Below are 22,639 nucleotides of genomic sequence, written 5' to 3' on the forward strand. Positions count from 1 at the left end.
TGACACTAATCCCAGGCAAAATAATGGTGTGGGACTTGATTATCAAAGAATTAAAAGAGGATACTATATAATAATAGATCTTGTCAAACTAATTCAGTATCTTTTTGTGATGAGATTACAGGTTTGGTTGATTAAGATCATAGTCCTGATGTAATATACTTAGACTTCTGTAAGGCATTTGACTTGGTACCGCATGGCATTTTGATGAAGAAACTAGAATGACACAAAATCAACATGTCACATATTAAATGGATTAAAAATAGCTAATTGATAGATCTCAGAATGGAATTATGCAAATGTATTAATCATTGAGGGAATGTGTTTCTATTGGGGTCCTTCAGGGTTCAGTTCTTGGCCCTAGACTATTTAACATTTTTAATAATGACCTGAAAGAAAACATTAAATCTTTATTGATAAAATTTGCAGATGACACAAAGATTAGGGGAGTGGTAAATAATGAAGTGGACAGGTCACTGATACAGAACATTCTGGATTGCTTGGTAAACTATGCCTTAGCAAACAACATGTTTAGAGCCCTGCACGGGTACAAATTTATATCCACAGATGCGGATATCATTCTAAACTTGCCAAGATGCCTATTGTAATTATAGGAAAGACTATCAGAACACAGATCTCATTAGTATCACATTAGTATCTACTATCCTGGTACATTCTTACCATGTTAGGGAGCATACATAATGCTCCATCCTTTGCATTACACATATTCAGGGCCCTACCATATTCACAGCTATGAAAAATGCATCACGGACTGTGAAATCTGGTCTCCCCCCCATGAAATCTGATATTGTGTGTGCTTTTACCCTATACTATACAGATTTCACGGGGAAGACCAGCATTTTTTCAAATTGGAGGTCCTGACCCAAAAGGGAGTTGCAGGGGGAGACACAAGGTTACTTTAGTGGGGTTGCAATATTGCCACCCTTACGTCTGCGATGCCTTCGGACCTGGGCGCCCAGAGCGCGGTGGCTGCTGACTGGGGGCCCAGCTCTGCAGACAGCAGTGCAGAAGGAAGGGTGGCAATACCATACCGTGCCCTCCTTCCTTCTGCACTGCTGCTGCTGGTGGCGGCTCTGCCTCCAGAGCTTGGCTCCTGGCCACCAGCTGCCACGCTCCAGATGCCCAGCTCTGAAGGCAGCACCGCCACCAGCAGCAGTGCAGAAGTAAGGCTAGGAGTATCGTAACCTCCCTTACAATAACCTTGCAACCAACACCCACCCCCTTTCTGGGTCAGGACCCCTACAATTCCAACATCATGACATTTCAGATTTAAATAGCTGAAATCGTGACATTTATTATTTTTACAATCCTGTGACTGAAACTGACCAAAATGGACTCTGAATTTTGTAGTCCCCTACACATCTTAGGCAAGTGGTCAGATATACCTTTTCTCCCACCAGAACTATTACAGACAGAAATAAAGTAAAGGAGAGTAACACCACATTTTCAGTCTATATTACTGTAGGTTGTGATAAATCAGTAGAAAATTGGAAACCACTAATGGGACACTGTGGAGCTTTTTCACTCTTTGAGCAGTCAAAAAACCCCACCAAAAAACAGCACATAACCAGAGCATAACAGAGGTGCTAACAGCAGCTCACAGAAGAGAGGCAGGAGAAAATGATAGGGTTTGTTACTCCACTTAGATCTATCACATTATTTCCCTGTGTATCCCCATGTATCAAATCAAAATTTATAGTGTGTAAAACAAAGACTTGTTTAAATTATGTGTATGGATTTGCTCCTTACCCATAATGAAAATTAGGCATTATCCCAACACTGGAGATATGTGTAATAAATACATGCTGATGCATATCTAGCCTCATTTTGTATGTCATATGGGTCTGCAAGTTGAATTTGTCATGCGCTTCTCTGGATTTTTAGGATCTACTTCAAGATGCATAAGCTAATTCAGAATGACAGAATAAGGTAATGAGGGCCAAATTTGAGCTATAGTGGCCAAAGTCTGTATGAAGAAATGCATGCAAAATAGCGTGTTTGTCGTCATGCCCAGAATTTGCAGCCATCATCAAAGCAACTTCCTGTGCATATTTGTACACTAACCTAGCTGCACTCTTTCTGGAAATTCAAGACAATATTTTCAAACTTGGGTGACTAAAGTTAGGCACTTATATAAAACTGGACTGATTTTCAGAGTCCTTATTGTGCCACATTAATTTTCTATGAATAAATTATTCTTACTGCTAAAGATCCCATAAAGTATTTCAAGTAAATTTTTAATTAGTTTTGTAATTCTAAGATAAACAACAGTGGCAAATATGCTTATTACATTATGCACATTCCAAGCAGCTCAATACCTTAAAATTTTCTCATTTATCCAGATTTTAGGTCTGGATAGAATTTACTTTTTTGATTGTAAGTATTTCTTAATGCACAACACACTATAACTGCATTGCCCTTTCTTAATGTATGTCCTAATAAATCAATTACTTCATACTCCTTTACATTTAGAAAGGTATTCTTTCAGACTGGAAATAAGGTATACATTTGTAACAGTGAGAGTAATTAACCACTGGAACAGCTTACCAAGGGTCATGGTGGATTTTTCATCACAGATAGTATTAAAACCAAGATCGTTTTTTCCCCTAAAATGTAAGCTATAGCAATTACAGTAGAGAAGTTATATGGCCTAGAAGTAGGAGGTCAGGCTCCATGATCACAACGGTCCCTTCTAGGCTTGGAATCTGTTAATCTTTTTTAAAAAATGCTATATATAACATTTAGAAAGAACGAGGAGTACTTGCGGCACCTTAGAGACTAACACATTTATCTGAGCATAAGCTTTTGTGGGCTAAAGCCCACTTCATCAGATGCATGTATGAAACTGAAGTTGTAGAAAGGGGTATTTACATTAAAGATATAACCCCACACATTATAAATTTACTGCCTTAATCATTTTTTAGCATCACTTATCTTGGGTCTTTCTCTCACAGTTTGAATCTCACATTTGGCCTTGGCTTGTTGAGGGTGATAATTATTTCTACTAAGATGTGCACTACAGAAAGAACACTTGGGAAACAAGCATAAGCTATAAGATTAGATCATTAGTCTTTACACCACACTAAATAGATGGGAAAGGAATTCATCTGTGATTCTGTTGAGCTCAGACCTACATCAGATCATACTCCCCTAAATGAATGTGTTTTTCTCTTTTTCTACTGTGACTCAATGTCAAATTAAGTTTCTTTCTGAAGCACTAAGGGAAGCCTCCTGGATCCTATGAAATATGATTACATGAGAGATTTTGTAACCATGGTTTTGTCTTGTGCTTCCACTTATGATCAGGACAGTACTCTAAAATACAGATACAGTAGGAGGGAGATTTGGGAATGGAGGGGAGTTTAGGGATTTGAGTAGAAAGCTGGGAGTCAGGACTCTTGGGTACTATGCCCTGATACGAATGTTCTCTGCTATCTTGGTTACTCCCTCAACCATAAATGAAGAGAAGAAAAGCATTCCTAGAGATTAGGTGGCACTGGCCAAAAAAAGCAACTTCTACTTTATTTTCCTGCTTTCAGTTTCAGGTACAGCACTGCATAGCAATAACCATATGAGAGCAAAACAACCTAACACATATAAGAATCTAAAAATACAATTGGGGAAGTAATAATAAAAGAAAGAAGAATGGGAGAAGAACATAAGATAAAATATCGTGATACCTTTATTGCATTTTATATTGAATCCTTTTATATTTTATTGGAAAAATAAGGGGGTATATGGAACTTAAGGGGTACTTTGTGGATATGTGAGCAAGGAACAGACCTGTAGCCACTGAACAGAGGTTCTCTTAGCTTCTCTGCCTATACAGGGTAGGCACAGGTCAGCTGGCTCTAGGTTCCTTCAAGCAGTGCAATCATCACCCTTATGGCTGACCCAAAAGCCCCAGACCTAAAGGTTAGTTCTTCTGCAAATCAGTAAGTGCTTATGGGAGCAGTGATCCTTTGCAATCCAGGAACACTGATGAATTCATAGATTCCAAGTCTGAAGAGGTCATTGTGATCATCTGGGCCAGGGATTTTCAAACTTCATTGCACCACGACCCCCTTCTAATAACAAAGTTACTACATGACCCTGGGGGCAGGAGAGGGGGCAGGAGCCCGAGCCCTGCAGCCCTGGGTGGGAAGAGAGGGAGCAAGAGCCAGAGCCCTGCTGTCCCAGGTGGGGGTGGAGCTCAGGCTTCAGCTTCAGCCTTGAATCCCAGCAAGTCTAATGTTGGCCCTGGTGACCCCATTAAAATGGGGTTGTGACCCACTGTGGGGTCCCGACCCACGGTTTGAGAACTGCTGATCTAGGCTGATCTCCTGTTCAACAAAGGTGATTGAACATCCCCAAAATAATTCCTAGAGCTTATCTTTTAGAAAACAAACAAAAGAATCATCATTCTAAAATGGCCAGTGATGGAGAACCCACTCCAGCACTTGGTAAATTGTTGCAGTCATTATTACCCTCACTGTTTAATATTTATACCTTATGCACAGTCTGAATTTGTATATCTTCAGCTGCCAGCCATCATGGAATGAAATAGCCAGCCACTACCAGTGTTCAGTGCAGTGCTAGGTCACCATTCTTCCTGGTTACAATGTGGGTGGAGGAAGGGTGAAGAGGTGCCCTTTATCCTCTTCCTCCATTATCACACATCCATAGAAAATACACAGAATTTAACCCAAAGCGGGGTTCAGGATTGTGACACTGGCAGAACAACCAACCAGTGTATGAGCCGTAGTAATTTAACAAGAGGCATTGCAATTGTAATCAAGAAAATCCTCTTACGTACGGGTATCAAAGAAATGTTAATTAGGCTAGCGATCTCCAACTCATTCACTTTGTATTGTTAAGAATAATTGCTAAGTGTATTTGTCTGTGTTTACCTATATTTTGTTAGAAGTTTAACGATGTAACCAAATTAGCTTTTAGATGATAAAATCCTTTTCATGTCTTAATTCCCTTCTATTATGTATGCGCCTGTGGTCAGTTAACCTTAAGATCAAAGATGTCAGACACTGCAGGAAACTAATAACTATCTCTGTTGTAATGAATGATCAGTTGTTGTCTTACAGTCTAACTAGATTACCTGTGTATGCATCAGAAACAGAAAATGAACTTCAAAGGAAATGTCCACCAACTATCTGCACTGCCTATTCTTCCTCGGAGGACAGCTCTGCTGTGACAATTTCTTGTCAGCCTGCTGGAGGGCTATAAGAGAGGAACCTCAGGCCTGATCCTTTCATCTCAGGTCTGCTTAAACTTTAACAGAGAAGATCTAAGCCATAGGACCAATATCTCCAGGTAGTTACTTGGATTACCTGGAATTCTTATGGAAAAACTCTAACCCACTCAATACCTGAACTGCCTATTAGACTATAACCCTTTGGATTGATTCCAGAGAGACTTTTACAAATTAGAAACCTCACTATCTCTGCTATTAAACTGGTCTAAGGACATTACACTCATTTGTATGTGTATTGATCTTTTAATCGTTTATGTCTCTCTGCTTTCTTTTTTCTTTTATTAATAAGTGTTAGATTTAGTTCATAAGGATTGGCTGACAGTGATATTTGGGTAAGATCTGAGATTCATCTTAACCAATCTTTTAGGATTTGTAGAACTTTAAGTATAGTGAATAAGATTTTCAGTAACCCCTCACTATATTAGACTTAGTTGTCAGGTTGGAAGCTCAGGGCTGGAATGCCCAAAGGGGACTACGTTTGGCTTCTGGTTAACCAGTGTGGCATTGCAGAAGCTCTTTTGTTACTGGCGTGATGACTCTAGAATCATAGAATCATAGAATATCAGGGTTGGAAGGGAACTCAGGAGGTCACCTAGTCCAACCCCCTGCTCAAAGCAGGACCAATCCCCAATTAAATCATCCCAACTAGGGCTTTGTCAAGCCTGACCTTAAAAACCTCTAAGGAAGGAGGTTTTTAAGGTCATCTCCCTAGGTAACCCATACCAGTGCTTCACTACCCTCCTAGTGAAAAAGTTTTTCCTAATATCCAAACTAAACCTCCCCCACTGCAACTTGAGACCATTACTCCTTGTTCTGTCATCTGTTCCCACTGAGAACAGCCTAGAGACATCGTCTGGAACCCCCTTTTGGGTAGTTGAAAGCAGCTATCAAATCCCCCCTCATTCTTCTCTTCTGCAGACTTAATAATCATAGTTCCCTCAGCCTCTCCTCATAAGTCATGTGGTCCAGACCCGTAAGCATTTTTCTTACCCTCCACTGGACGTTTTCCAATTTGCCCACATCCTTCTTGTAGTGTGGGGCCCAAAACTGGACACAGTACTCCAGATGAGGCCTCACCAATGCTGAATAGAGGGGAAAGATCATGTCCCTCGATCTGCTGGCAATGCTCCTACTTATACAGCCCAAAATGCCGTTAGGCTTTTTGGCAAAAGGGCACACTGCTGACTCATATCCAGCTTCTCGCCCACTGTAACCCCTAGGTCTTTTTCTGCAGAACTGCTGCCTAGCCATTCAGTCCCTAGTCTGTAGCGGTGCATGTGATTCTTGCGTCCTAAATGCAGGACTCTGCACTTGTCCTTGTTGAACCTCATCAGATTTCTTTTGGCCCAATCCTCCAATTTGTCTAGGTCCCTCTGTATCCTATCCCTACCCTCCAGCGTATCTACCTCTCCTCCCAATTTAGTGTCATCTGCAAACTTGCTGAGGGTGCAATCCACACCATCCTCCAGATCATTGATGAAGATATTGAACAAAATCGGTCCCAGGACCGACCCTTGGGACACTCCACTTGATACGGGCTGCCAACTAGACATGGAGCCATTGATCACTACCCGTTGAGCCCGACAGTCTAGCCAGCTTTCCATCTACCTTATAGTCCATTCATCCAGCCCATACTTCTTTCACTTACTGGCAAAAATACTGTGGGAGACCGTATCAAAAGCTTTGCTAAAGTAAAGGAATAACATGTCCACTGCTTTCCCCTCATCCACAGAGCCAGTTATTTCACCATAGAATGCAATTAGGTTACTCAGGAATGACTTGCCCTTGGTGTATCCATGCTGACTGTTCCTGATCACTTTCCTTTCCTCTAAGTTCTTCAAAATTAATTCCCTAAGGACCTGCTCCATGATTTTTCCAGGGACTGAGGTGAAGCTGACTGGCCTGTAGGTCCCCGGATCCTCCTTCTTCCCTTTTTAAAATATGGGCACTACATTAGCCATTTTCTAGTCGCCCAGGACCTCCCCCGATTGCCATGAGTTTCCAAAGATAATGGCCAATGGCTCTGTATTCACATCCACCAACTCCTTTAGCACTCTCGGATGCAGCTCATCTGGCCCCATGGACTTGTGCTCATCCAGCTTTTCTAAATAGTCCTGAACCACTTCTTTCTCCACAGAGGGCTAGTCATCTCCTTCCCATACTGTGCTGCGCAGTGGACTAGTCTGAGAGCTGACCTTGTTTGTGAAGACAGAGGCAAAAAACGCATTGAGTACGTTAGCTTTTTCCACATCCTCTGTCACTAGGTTGCCTTCCCCATTCAGTAAGGGGCCCACACTTTCCTTGACCTTCTTCTTGTTGCTAACATACCTGAAGAAACCCTTCTTGTTACTCTTAACATCTCTTGCTAGCTGCAACTCCAAGTGTGATTTGGCCTTCCTGATTTCATTCCTGCATGCACGAGCAATATTTTTATACTCTTCCCAGGTCATTTGTCCAATCTTCCACTTCTTGTAAGCTTCTTTTTTTGTGTTTAAGATCAGCAAGGATTTCACTGTTCAGCCAAGTTGGTCGCCTGCCATATTTACTATTCTTTCTACGCATAGGGATGGTTTGTCCCTGTAACCTCAATAAGGATTCTTTAAAATACAGCCAGCTCTCCTGGACTGCTTTCCCCCTCATGTTATTCTCCCAGAGGATCCTGCCCATCAGTTCCCGGAGGTTGTCAAAGTCTGCTTTTCTGAAGTCTAGGGTCCGTATTCTGCTGCTTTCCTTTCTTCCTAGTGTCAGAATCCTGAACTCGTCCTTCTCATGGTAACTGCCTCCCAGGTTCCCATCCACTTTTGCTTCCCCTACTAATTCTTCCCGGTTTGTGAGCAGCAGGTCAAGAAGAGCTCTGCCCCTAGTTGGTTCCTCCAGCACTTGCACCAGGAAATTGTCCCCTACACTTTCCAAAAACTTCCTGGATTGTCTGTGCACCGCTGTATTGCTCTCCCAGAAGATATCAGGGTGATTGAAGTCTCCCATGAGAACCAGGGCCTGCAATGTAGTAACTTCCGTGGGTTGCCGAAAGAAAGTCTCGTCCACCTCATCCCCCTGGTCCTGTGGTCTATAGCAGACTCCCACCACGACATCACCCTTGTTGCTCACACTTCTAAACATAATCCAGAGACTCTCAGGTTTTTCTGCAGTTTCATACCGGAACTCTGAGCAGTCATACTGCTCTCTTACATATAATGCAACTCCCCCACCTTTTCTGCCCTGCCTGTCCTTCCTGAACAGTTTATATCCATCCATGACTGTACTCCAGTCATGTGAGTTATCCCACCAAGTCTCTGATATTCCAATCACATCATAATTCCTTGACTGTGCCAGGACTTCCAGTTCTCCCTGCTTGTTTCCGAGGCTTCTTGCATTTGTGTATAGGCACGGGAGATAACTTGCTGATCATCCCTCTTTTTCAATATGAGGCAGGAGCCCTCCCCTCTTGTGGGCTCCTGCTCATGCTTCCTCCCGGTATCCCATGTCCCCACTTATCTCAGGGCTTTGGTCTCCTTCCCCCGGTGAACCTAGTTTAAAGCCCTCCTCACTAAGTTAGCCAGCCTGCTTGTGAAGATGCTCTTCCCTCTGTTCGTTAGGTGGAGCCCGTCTCTTCCTAGCAATCCTTCTTCTTGGAACACAATCCCATGGTCAAAGAATCCAAAGGCTTCTCCCCGACACCACTCTAATTATAGAGTAAACTTACCAGTTTGGGGGGATTGTCTGCCCTATTTCTTGCAGCCTGCCCTGAGTGTGGCATTCTCAGTGTGACCCATCCTGGTACCCAGTCATAAGGATACTCATCCTTGGGAAATAGTCCCACCCCATGAGTGGTAGGGAGGGGAGTGTGACTATAGTGTCACTTTCTCCTCACCTCTCCCTCCCTGAGTACAAAAACTGCACTTAGACCTGGCCTTTATGCTGGCCTCTTGTACCATCCTCCTCTGCACACCTTCAAAAAGGTGAGGTACATTCAGTGCCTGAGTTTTACTCAGTCTATAACAAGCCAAAATTTATGAGGAGTTCAGGATTTAGTCCACAGATTCCCCCTCCCCCTACTCCAGAAATAGATGTGTAGTACAGCACCTGGTAGCTTCCTAATATGGTGTCTTAGATACTATTGTGATTGGCATGCTAGAGACAGCTGGAGAGATAGATAGATATACCAGTGCTCTGAAGAAACAGAAGTTTCCACCTCATAGACATTTTAATAAACACTCTTACTGAGGTCTAAAGGCAAACAAGCCGCACAGTTTGAAACAAAAGCCCAGTCCTCTTTCACTTCTCTGCCAAAATCCTTACTGCAAATATTAAAAACAAACCTATGCTCCATTATAAAAATATCTTGACTGCATTTATAAACTCTTGAGAGGAGACCTCTGGAAGAACCAATTTTCAGTGAGGTGAATTCAATTTTGGTAAGAGATCTTATGAACTGCTGCTAATAGTAAGCTCTGTAGGCAAAGAAATGATGCTGAAAGTGTTTTAAAAAGGGAACTTTTTGGCCTTTAACTAACAGTAATTTTATAAAATCATATCTGTAGGTCAGCGTTTCCCAAACTGTGTTCCACGGAACACTGGTGTTCTGCACGATGTGAATAGGTGTTCCATGAAAGAATCGTAATTTTAAAAAATGGTCTTTAATTTTTTTTTTAATTTAAATTTGGCATATTTGAAGCATAGTTTACAACTCTTTTTGAATGACTATAATTTAACATAAAACTCTTTTCCCGGTTATTGATAGATCTCATATTGAATATCATGGCATAAAGAGAACGCGGCATGCAAGCATGTTGACGTCTACCCCTTTCGGGCACTTTTCAGTTAGTGACGTCATACCCCTTCCGCTTGAGGCTGCGCAAACTGCAGCCGTATGCACACACCATTCTCTTTACGCCATGTTGAATATAACATATTCACTTAACACGTTCAAACCGGTAGGTCTTTACTGTGTGTGCGATAAGCACAACTAAACTAGCTTCACTCAAAACAATATAAATATTTGTGACAAACAAAATTTGACAAAAATCAGTATTTCTAAATATTGTTACTAAACCTAATCACCATGGATTTGTGGCTAAAAGAAGGAACTTTGAAATGAAAAGCAAGTTCTTCTGGTACTCCAACTGTGGCTGAAATAAACTAGCAAAATACTGTGACACTTCAAAGTGAGGATGAACGATCACAGTCTTTTGTTGCCAAAAAATCTGTTAGTACTAGTGAGTTATCCAAGGTGAAAGAATTTCCACCGAAGTATATAAAAAAAGAAGAAGAAGCAGATGTTAAAAGACCGAAACGAAAGCACGATGAAAGTTATTTGTCTTTCCGTTTTACGTGTGTTGGAAATAAAGATGTTCCTGATGTGCAGTGCGTCATGTGCAACAAAATACGAGCAAACAGTTCATTGGCTCCTGCTAAACTTCGTAGGCTTTTGGAAACCAAGCATGCTGAATACAAAGACAAAGATACAACGTTTTTCAAGAGGCAGTGTGGCTCACTTGGAAATTGTAAACTTTCAATGATTAAAATTGCTAAAACAGACAACGAAAGTGCAATAGAGGCATCTTATTGAGTAAGTTACCGTATAGCGCTTGCCGGAGAAGCTCACAGTATTGCAGAAATGCTTATCAAGCCTTGCGCAAAAGATATTGTAATGTGCATGTTGAGTGAGCAGTCTGGTAAAAACACTGATGCTGTACAGTTGTCAAATAATACTGTTGCACGCTGTATTAAAGATCTTGCTGATGACATAGACAAAGAGCTAGTTTGCCAACTGAAAATTTGCCACGAGTATTCATTGCAGCTAGATGAGTCCACTGATGTTTCAGGACTTGTTGTGCTACTAGTATTTGTCCGATATAGATTTAATAATATTAATGAAGAGGACCTACTCTTATGTGAATCTTTGCAAAGCTGCACGACTGGAGAAGAATTATTCAACTGCATCAACAATTTTATCAGAAAGCATGAAATTAGTTGGGGGAAATTTATTGATGTATACATACATCAATGTATTGATGTATGTACTGACGGTGCTCAGGCAATGATCGGGAAGATTAAGGGAGCTGTAACGTGAATCATAAGTGTGGCACCAGAAAGCACTAAGAGCCATTGTGTTCTACACAGACAAGCACTTGCAGTTAAAAAAATACTAGCATATCTGAAAATTGTGCTCGATGAAGCAGTACAAATGATCAATTTTGTCAAATCTCAACCACTTCAATCCAGGTTATTTAAAATTTTGTGCGAGGAAATGGGTAGTCAGCCCAAAACGCTTCTTTTACATACAGAAGTGAGGTGGCTATCCCGAGGAAAAGTGCTTGTGAGGCTTTTTGAGCTTCGTAGTGAACTACTGGTATTCTTCACTTCAGATAATTCAGGATGAAAATTTAATGACTGTCTGACAAATTCCTCATGGCTAATGAGACTTGCATATCTTGCAGATATTTTTGCAAAATTAAATTAAATTAATCTGTCGCTGCAAGGAAAGAATGTGACCATTTTTACTACAATGGATAAAATTTCGTCGTTAAAAAAGAAACTGGAATTCTGGGCATCTTCTGTAGAACAGAATAACTTCGACTGCTTCCCTAAACTACATGAATTTCTGACTGAAATAAATTCTACAGTCCATGAAGAAGTTTCCAGCACAATTTTACAGCACTTACGTGACTTGCAGGCCTCTTTATTAGAATATTTTCCTACAACTACTGATGATAATGCTTGGGTTCAAAATCTGTTTGTAATTACAGCCAAAGCAGTCGGCTTTACTGCGCACGATTATGAAAGCCTAATTGACTTAATTTCTGATTCTGATTGGAAACAAACGTTTAAGGATCTTCCGCTGAATAATTTTTGGAGCAACCTAATAGAAGAGTACCCTAATGTAGCTAAACGTGCAGTTCAAGTGCTCCTTCCTCATTTGTGTGAGACAGGATTTTCTTATTATACTTCAACCAAATATAGGAATAGACTTGATGCTGCACCTGACATGAGGACTCAACTTCCCAGCATTATTCCTAATATCAAACGAATTTGTGATAGAAAAATGCAGAAACACCAATCCCATTAAATCCAAATTTGTATTCCTGTTTATAAAAATAGATTTTCCTAGTAAAAATCTAATTTGTTTGGTGTTTGTGTATATATAAAAACAATTTTTTTAAAGTAGAACACTGTATTTAATTTTGACTCTTGCACTTGATTTTTGTGCTACTTTATATGCACTTTCCAGTTAGAAATTGTTAGTTCAAATTATTTTAAATTTGTATTTTTGCTTTGTTTTATAAAATGAAATATATTTGAGCATAAATAAAGCAATTTTTTATTTGAAAATCAAACAACTACAAAATAATATTATAAATGTTCCATAATAGGCTAAAAAGTGTTCCGTGGCCAAAAAAGTTTGGGAAACTCTGCTGTAGGTGAATGTATATTTATAGTGATGCCTATTAGTAAGTCTTAATATTAGCTAATAAAAGCTTCTTTTCTCTCTAGATGTAATTAAAATACTTCATCTTACCATAGGGCACCACCATTCCCAACTAGACTTAGTAATTACCTTACCCAGCTTCTTTAAATTAAAAAAAAAAAAAAGATTGGAGACACTGTTCAGTAACACTGCCAACAAATATAGAAATCTAGGTAACTCTATCCTTTTCAGTAGGTTATAGGTTCAACTCAATTTAGTAACACATTGCTTTAGTTCACAAGGATTAGGCTATTTTGTTTAAAGGTGGGGCAAAGTTAGATTGATAATAATTATTGCTATCAAGAATAACTTGTACCCCTAAGCGTTTAAGATCAATTGATACAAAATATAAAAGCTTGATATATGTAATTTCTATTTTTAAACTTTCCTCCTCAACATAGCTAGGAATGTTATTTAGGAATTCTTTTACTTTAAAGCAAAAGAGGGAGTCATAAATTTCAAGAAATGTTATGTGGGAAGAATCAAGGCCTTTACGTATAAATATGAAATATTCTCTGCCAACAAGTTACCTTGCAGATCTTCAATCCCCCTTCAGTTCCATAAATCCACAGGTTATTACTTGTTGAAGTTACCAATGGTTCCATTGAGAGACTTAATAGGAAAGAGAGAAAGGGCACCATGCCAGGCTATATGACCTTCTTCTGTTCTGTTTATTCTTTTGTAAGGATTTGGCTCATTTGAGAGTCCTTGTTTCTGGTCAATGATCGTTAGAGCTGGAATCACTGATAAGCTGGTTTAGGGGCTGAACTTTAGATATGCTGTGGGTACAGTGTTGAGTGAAAGACAAAGCAGAAAAGAAGTTCCCTCTCTTCTTAATAAAAAAATTATTTTGTTAGACACAGATTCAGCGCTTACAAGAGGGGAAATATTGGTTCCTAGAGGCAACCAGGGGTGTTAGCAGATTTCTGGGAGATGGCTCAAACTGGTTCTTTTTGTAATATCAAGAGGAACCCCTAGATACTGAACCCTGCCTTTGTTGCTCATGACACCACCTGCGATAAGCGTCACATTTTTGGAGGCTTTTCCACAATCCTGGTTCAATACCCCTGGCAAACACATTTTGAGTAAATCATTATTTTCGGAAAGCAATTTTATTATATTTGGGGGGGGGAATTGCAATGTGCATAATGCCTGTATACATGTTGGAGACCTGGTATAAGGAGAGGGATACTGATACTAAGAAATGCCTTTTACTAACAGGGATATCTGAGGGCTCCAAAAGATCCATTTTATGGGCACACACAGAATGCCTGAGCAAGTGCAGAATGAGTGGGCGCGTAGTTATGAGGGAGGAAGGTGCATTTTTAGTGCTATGTGAGCAGCCAGTGGCAGTGGAAGCCTCACAAGTTCCAAGTGAGATAGTGGTGGCAGTGAGCATGTGGAAGCTGTTAGCCTCTGGACACCAGCCCCCATTGACTCTAGCTTCAGATGCATAGTTTTTAATGAAAATGCCAGCCTTCCTTGGAAAAGATGGAAAGACCATGCCTGATAGGCCAGGTTTTTTGGCCCGGCAGCCCCAAGCCTGGGAGCTGCAGCATCACTGGGTGTATGGACAAAAGCTCTGAGGCAGGCATTAGAAAACATTGTACTGCCCCATGTTAAGCCAAGCCCGTACTGAAAATTAAGGTTATTCTCTGGGAGTGCAGTTCCAATACCTGGGGAAGATGGGTTTGATGTAAAGGACTGCCTAGAGGTCCCCCATCGTGCATTTAGGAGAACAGACAGCTCTGGGGACATTTACTGTAAGTTCCTCCATGAAAGATGGTGACACTGCAAAAGTGTGACAAAGTTTCCGCCTATATAAAGAGAAACTTTTACAGTGAGCTGTCATGAAGGAAGCAGTGACTGCTGAGCAAATGGACTGGACCAGACTGACCCAAATTATATGAGGCACTTATTAGTACAACCCAAAGTTGCTCAATCTTTGGTGAAGAGAATGACAGGAAAGTCCATCAAGTCACTTTCTGCTGATGAGAGGTCAAAGAGGAGGAAAAAAATGCAGGCAGGTAATGAGGGCTGGGAAGTCTGAACCATCTGAACCAGACAGTGCAGCACCAATGTGACCAACCAAGGCACTGATGGCGAGCATCAAAGAGGAACTTGCCCAACAAATGGGTGTCATGACAGAACAGATGGCTGAACTACAGGGTACCATCAGCCCATCTAAGACTTCAGGGTACAAGGAGCCATCAGCTGCAGAGATCCAGAAAGACTGGCATTTAGAGTCACCATCCCACCTAAGTGTAAAGGGAGAAGACAATCCTTTTGCTTCAGCTGTGACCAGGATGGCCCCTGGGAACCCTTTAGACCCCAATAGGATGAGAGATGTAAAAAGACTTTTTGGGAAATCATTAATTTCCTAACCGATGCTCCAGTCCTAGTCTTTTCTGACCCAAGCAAACCCTTTATCCTACATAAAGATATTAGAAGATTTGGGAGCAGTCCTTTACCAGGAAGTTGAAGGCAAACAGAAACTTGTGCCCTTTGATAGAAAGTCTCACAATCAGAATCCTCAGCTATCTCATTCACAAGCTGAAGTTCTTGATCTTAAAGTGGGCTGTTATTGAAAAAAAATGGAGACTACTTGTATAGTACTCAGTTTCAGGTGTGGACAGACAAATCTATTCACTTATGTCTGAACAAGTTCCCAGATGGATGCTACAGGTCAGAGATGGGTGTCTGATTTGTCTAACTACATGTTCAGCCTCCAGTGCTGACGCAGGAGAAGCAATGTAAATGTGAATGCATTGTCTCAGCATCCACAGGCTTCAGAAATTGCTGTGAGAGGTGTTTGCAGTACAAGCCATCAAGAGATCCAGGATAGTCTTCTCGACTGTATTGCAGAAACTTTGGGCCTGTCCCTGAAAGTGTTCCATTAGCCTCAGTGAGCTGTTTTGTGTTAGACCTAGACTCAATACTGCAGACTGGTAAGAAGCCCAACGGCAAAATAATGATATTCGTGACACACAGCTCACTAAAAAGGAGAGGCAAAATCCAGCCATAATTATTCACTCTATCCCAGAGGACAAACTACTGTTGAGAAAATGTACTGAATGAAAACTGATTCAGGGAGTTGTGCACAGCAGACCCTTTACTAAATCAATGAACACAATTAGTGCTACTGAAAGATTACAGAGCCCTGGCCATGTGGGGCTTCCTTGATAACTTTTGGATATTTGGGAATGGAGAGACTCCTGGAACTTAGTGTTCTATTGGTCCCAGATGGCTAGGATGTTTGCAAGAAATGCAAGATGTGCTTGGTGTCTTCAAAGGAAAACTCTACCCACTAGAGATGCATACCTGGAGAATATCATTAGCAGCAAACATTTGGAGCTGGTATGCATTGAATTCCTGTCTTTAGAAGCATCCAGAAAAGATGCTGCGAACACCTTAGTAGTGACTGACCACTTTACTTGGTATGTGTGTACATGTTCTATACATGACCAGAAGTTCACCTCAGTTACTTGAATGTTGTGGGAGAAATACTATTCCATGTATAGATTTCCAGCTAAGATCACTGACCAAGGAGAGGACTTTGAAAGTCATTTTCTGAAGGAAGTGATTAAGATGGCAGGAATTAAGAAGTCCAGGACAAGCACAATCACCCACAAGGTGATCTTTAGACAGAATAGTTTAATTGAACTCTGTTAAATATGTTGGGGACTATACATCCAGAGCAGAAGTCAACTTGAAGCTGGCATACTGAATTTTTGTGCATACGTACGATGTCTCAAGAAAGGAAGCTACAGGAGTCGAACTGTATTTCCCGATGTTTAGATGAGAACCTCAGATTAGGAGGTTTGGTGGATAGGATGATGAAGATAGCTAGGAGTGGGATACCAATATGTCAACCTGATTAAGAGAAATGTTGTGAGATGCTTATTGCTTAGCTATGGCTGAAGCCGATAACAACTCAGACAGAAGTAAGCACTGGTATGATGCTAGATTGTATTCTCTGGAGCTCCTGCCAGGAGACAGAGTTCTGTTGCAAATATGGGTGTTGATGATAAATGTAAGATAGCAAACAGATGTGACACATTACCTGGTGGTGGAAAAACTAGGAGATCTGCTGGTCTACAAGATCAAACCTGACACCAAGCAAGGTCAAATAAAAACAGTATATAGGCACTGTCCATTACCTGTGAGGGAATTAGTAGGAGCCCCATATGAGATGGTCCATAACGTGGGACTTGGGCAGCAAAAATTTGCTGGATTGAAACCACCACCCAACATGTACAGTGGGCCTCCTGGGGGGTAAACCACCACTACCCAGCATGTCTGAGAGTGAGTCTGAAAGGAGGGCACTATCATGGTTCATCTTAGACTGGAGATCAGACTCTGGCCTCAGTCCGCTGTGTGTTCCTCTTAGAGGAATACAGGGATGGTGTTTAGTTTTACCAGATTTCTAGGTGGGGACTGAAGCTGGTTCTATTTTATAAAGAGCAATCCCCAGATATTGAAGCTGGACCTGGTTGCTGCTGACATCACATGGCAGAAGGGTTACATCATTAATAATAATAAATTATTTAGGGCTGGTCAAAAACATTCCATGAAATATTTCCCCCACAGAAAAATGGGGTTTCATTGAAATTTTCCATGGAAAAAGATAGGTTTCAGCTGAATTTTCTATCACGAAAATCAAAATGAAACATTTTCTTTCAGTTTGCCAACCTGAAAATTAACACAATATTTTGTTTTTGATCATCATAAACCTGTGACCTGCTGAATGGCCATCATGGAACTATACTGCAATGACTTAGCAATAGGGAGAGAATGTGGTGCATTGAGGGAAATACAGTCTGGCTGGGGAGAAAAGCCAGGGGAGATAGGAGAGAATAGGGGCATGTGGGACCCAGAACTAGAGCTCCTGAGCCATCACAGTGGCTCAGGGAGACACAGAGACTCATGCTGACCCAATCCAAAATGGAAGTTTTTGTTCTGTGTTGGCAAACATTGGGAACATTGACAAGTTTGATTTTGATTGTAAACACTGAAATGACATGTTTGATATCACCAAACAGGAATTATTCGGAACTTTCAGTTCTGCAAAAAGTGTCAATAGTTTGACTTTGGGGCTGTTTTCAGGCCAAAAACAAATATCAAAATATCAGAGTTTCCCATGGGACAGAAATCCTGTTTCTGATCAACTCTAATACTATAATTATTTTGTGGTTACTCCTACAATATATTGGTCATTTTTCTGACATATAAGAAGGGGTTGTTTATGCCCTGAGGAGCTCATAGTTTAAGGATATACAGACAGGGAGTGGTCAGATAAGAGGAACAACAATAGGCAATTTTCTATACAAACCAACAAGATTCACTCATTCACTCATGGATAAAATTTGCTTCAATATATTGAAAGAAATAAAAAAAAGGAAACATGAATGGACCAAATCTTGGATCGGCATTTCTGGCACCGAATTTGCAGGGATGCTGCTCTCTTTCTATTCAAGACTGTAATGTAAATTACTTGATACATTTTGTTTGGTTGGGAGATTTAGTACTTAGGTGCGAGAGGCTGATTAAAGTCAGTGGAAACATTTAACTTGCCCTTAGCACTGGCGGCATCTAACAATAATAGAGTGATGTTTTGTTTTTTAAATTCACATTGTGAGAAATGTTTTGCCTAGTTTGGTTTGATTTGTGTCCAAACTAAGTACATTTGAGAGTGATGATACTTTATCGGTGTGGGTCAGATATGAATTAAATTGACTTTGCCATAGCACACAAATGTCTCCATTATTTTCTTTTCTTTTACATTGTGTCAATATATTTCCATAATAAATCAGAGAATCTTTATTCAACAGGCCTACATAATATTTGAAATATGTAAGGGAAGCATCAGGTGCACGGTTGTTGTTTTTTTTAAAAAAAGATGAACTCAGCGAAAGACTAAGAAATAATCAGGAAAGAAAAGCTTTCCTATGCTGGTCTCTTTAGTTCTCACACCATTAAAAGAAAAGAAAAGAAAATTGATGTCTTGCTTGTTCATAAATTGAATAGATAGATTAACGTTACAGCTTAAATGAGGTCTGGTGAAATCCACTGTTACATTCAGGTTTTGTACTTTTTGGCACAGTTTGACTAATCAAACAGAGAAGTAGAAAGATAATGAATAATTCATAGGTACAGAGACTGTAAAGTACAGAGCTATAAATACACCAAGAAGGGTTCTAGTGACACCATAATTAACAATGAGTGTAGAGCTTGACTGGTTTATGATGTCACCACAGTTCCAAGTGTAATTATAACTTGCTCATCTTTTTCTGTTTTATTTGCTTTATCTTATACAGTTCATAAATCCTACTAAAATACACAAAATAAGATACAAGAGGCAACCATCCAATTCATCTCATTCTAACTCTATCTTCTACCTCAACTGCTGGTCTCTTGGCCTCCACTCTTCAAATGTTTTAGTCTTTCTTGTTTGTTTGTTTGTTTTCTTTCTAGCCTCCTCATGCTCCTTCTTTCCATCTTCCAGTAAAACCCTTAACAAAATATTATTATTTGTATTACAGTAGTGCCCACAACCCAGATCAGGGTCCCATTGGCGCTAGGCACATTGAATCATAGAATCATAGAATATCAGGGTTGGAAGGGACCTCAGGTGGTCATCTAGTCCAACCCCCTGCTCAAAAGCAGGACCCATACCCAATTAAATCATCCCAGCCAGGACTAGGGTGACCAGAGGTCCCGATTTTATAGGGACAGTCCCGATTTTGGGGTCTTTTTCTTATATAGGCTCCTATTACCCCCCCACCCCAGTTCTGATTTTTCACATTTACTGTCTGGTCACCCTAAAGGGGACAGTCCCTGCCCCAGAGTGCTTACAGCTTAAATAGACAAAACAGATGAAAGTAACTTATGGGGCTCTGTCCTCTTGTGCCTGACTACTAGCACAAAGGCAGTGGGGAGCAATCAGGGAGCTGGATAGCAGCTCCCTGGTCCTAAGGGGCAGTACTGTTATTATTATTTGTATTACTGTAACACTAGGAGCCTCAGTCATGGACCAAGAGGACCCAATTGTGCTAGGTGCTGTGGAAACAGAGAACAAAAAGATGGTCCCTGCTTACAATCTAAATATACGACAAGAGACAACAGAGACCGATTGCAAGGCAGGGGGTACAAAGAATCAGTGAGACAATATTGGTCCACATGATAGGTTGTGGTATCAGCACACCAGCCGCCTAACTGTTGTCAAGTTTATTGTAGGCATCATGGCAAAGGAGAGTTTTAAGGAGGGATAACAAGGTAGTTTTGCAGATGTTTATGGAGAGCATCTCCCAAGCATATGGGGCATCATGGAAGAAAGCAAGAAGGTGTTTGTTTGTATATTTAACAAATGCGCAGTGGAGACTGGCATCATGCAATAGGCAGGAACTGACAATTTTGGCAGTGGATGAGAGATGATAGGTAGGGTGAGGATAGGCTGTAAAGGACTTTAGAATCATAGAATCATAGAGTTAGAAGGGACCACAAGACTCATCTAGTCTAACCCCTGCCAAGAAGCAGGATTTGTTATGTCTAAACCATCAAGAGAGATGGCTATGCAGCCTCCTTTTGAAAACCTCCAGTGAAGGAGCTTCTACGACCTCCCTACGCAGTCTGTTCCATTGTCCTACTGTTCTTACAGGTAGGAAGCTTTTCCTGAGATTTAATTTAAATCTGCCATGTTATAGTTTGAACCCATGGCCTCTGTCCTGCCCTCTGTGGCAAGAAAACAACTTTTCTCCATTTTTATTATGGCAACCTTTCAAATATTTGAAGACCGCTATCAGTCATGTCCCCTCTTGTCAAGGTTCCTTCCCCACTCTGGACTCTAGGGTACAGATGTGGGGACCTGCATGAAATCCTCCTAAGCCTACTTTTACCAGCTTAGGTTAAAACTTCCCCAAGGTACAAATTAATTTTACCCTTTGCCCTTGGATTTCCTTTGCCACCACCAAACTTTATCTGGGTTCCTGAAAAAATGGAGTTTGGACACGTCTTTCTCCCCAAAATGCTCCCAAACCTTGCACCCCACTTCTTGGGGAAGGTTTGGTAAAAATCCTCACCAATTTGCATAGGTGACCACAGACCCAAACACTTGGATCTTAGAACAATGAAAAAGCATTCAGTTTCCTTACAAGAAGACTTTTAATAGAAGTAAAAAGAAAAGAATCACCTCTGTAAAATCAGGATGGTGAATACCTTACAGGGTAATTAGATTCAAAACATAAAGAATCCCTCTAGGCAAAACCTTAAGTTACAAAAAAGACACACAGACAGGAATATTCATTCTATTCAGCACAGCTATTTTCTCAGCCATTTAAAGAAATCATAATCTAACACATACCTAGCTAGATTACTTACTAAGTTCTAAGACTCCATTCCTGTTCTGTCTCCAGCAAAAGCATCACACAGACAGCCACAGACCCTTTTTTTTTCTCCCTCCTCCCAGCTTTTGAAAGTATCTTGTCTCCTCATTGGTCATTTTGGTCAGGTGCCAGCGAGGTTACCTTTAGCTTCTTAACCCTTTACAGGTGAGAGGATTTTTCCTCTGGCCAGGAGGGATTTTAAAGGGGTTTACCCTTCCCTTTATATTTATGACACCTCTTAACCTCCTCTTTTCCAAAATAAACATATCCAGTTCCTTCAGCCTTTGATTGTATGGCTTGCATGCCATCCCTTTGATCATCTCTGTCACTTGCCTCTGGATCCTTTGCACTTTCTCCACATCCTTTCTATACATTGAGTTCACTTGACTGGGTCTTCATCAAACACTATTCTCTCTCTGATCTTTCCAACCACCAACTGGTGTTTTTCAGCACTGCTCAGCAACTACACACACCCCTTCACTCTCACTTAGCCTTTCCAGGACTTCCAGACCATCAGTGCTGATGACTTCTTGTCTGCTCTCAGCCCTCTTCTCCTTACCCTATTTTCCCTTAATATGGTTGGTTATTCTCTTCATGCTCCTCCACCATTGACGTTTTGCCCTTTGCTCCCATCACAAAGTCTGCCTGCCAACTGCCAATGCTGGTTCATCCCCAAATCTGCTTCCTCTGCTCCTGCTCTCAGGCTGCAGAGCAACTCCGGTGGAAATCCAGTGACCAAGCTGACTTCCTCTACTACAAATTCATTCTCTCCTCCTTCAGTTCTACCATCTTCCTAGCTGAACAATTCTACTTCTTCAATTTATTTGGATCCAATATCCACAATCCAAAGCCTCTTCACCATCTTTGACTCTCTCCTCAAACCCTCCCCATTTCCTACCTCCATTCCTCTCTCTGCATAGGGTCTTGCTATTACGAGAGGAACTTGACCAAATACAACATGACTTTTACCACCTCTTCACCACTTTCCTTCTCCCTTCCCCTCATACTATTCTCTCCTCCTTCTCCCCTATGACAGATGCAGAAATTTCTCATTGGCTCTCCTCCTCTAGCCCCTCCACTTGCCCCAGAGACCTCATCCCATTCCATCTCCGGATCCCCTTCCCACCCACTCTCATCCCCTCCCTTACTGGTCTCCTTAACCTCTCATTCTCCTCTGTCTCTTTCCCTTCACAGTACAAGCATGTGTTAGTCTCTCCCATCTTTAAATATCCCCTCTCTTGACCTTGCTTGCAGCTCCAGCTACCACTCCATCTCCCTTATCCCTTTCATCTCTAAGCCCATTGCATGTGGTATCTAGTCACTGTCGGGAATTCTTCTTCTCCAGTTCCGTCCTGGACTCTCTCCTAGCCTGCTTCTGCTCCTTGCACTTTATTGAAACTGTTCCCACAAAAGTCTCTGATGATCTCTTCCTGGCCAAAGCTCAGAACCAGTGCTCCATCCTCATCCTCCTTCACCCATCAGTATATGTTGCCTTCCATTTCTCTGTCCTCTCCTGGTTCTCCT

General features: G+C 41.1%; 1 pseudogene; it reads left to right on the plus strand.

Moving 5' to 3' along the window:
• Window positions 1–12,335, plus strand: part of LOC144277952 (zinc finger BED domain-containing protein 5-like) — an 85,915-nt pseudogene extending 73,580 nt beyond the window's left edge.
• Window positions 12,336–22,639: the final 10,304 nt, after the last annotated feature.

This window comes from Eretmochelys imbricata, chromosome 1, assembly GCF_965152235.1.
Source record: "Eretmochelys imbricata isolate rEreImb1 chromosome 1, rEreImb1.hap1, whole genome shotgun sequence".
Lineage (NCBI taxonomy): Eukaryota > Metazoa > Chordata > Testudines > Cheloniidae > Eretmochelys > Eretmochelys imbricata.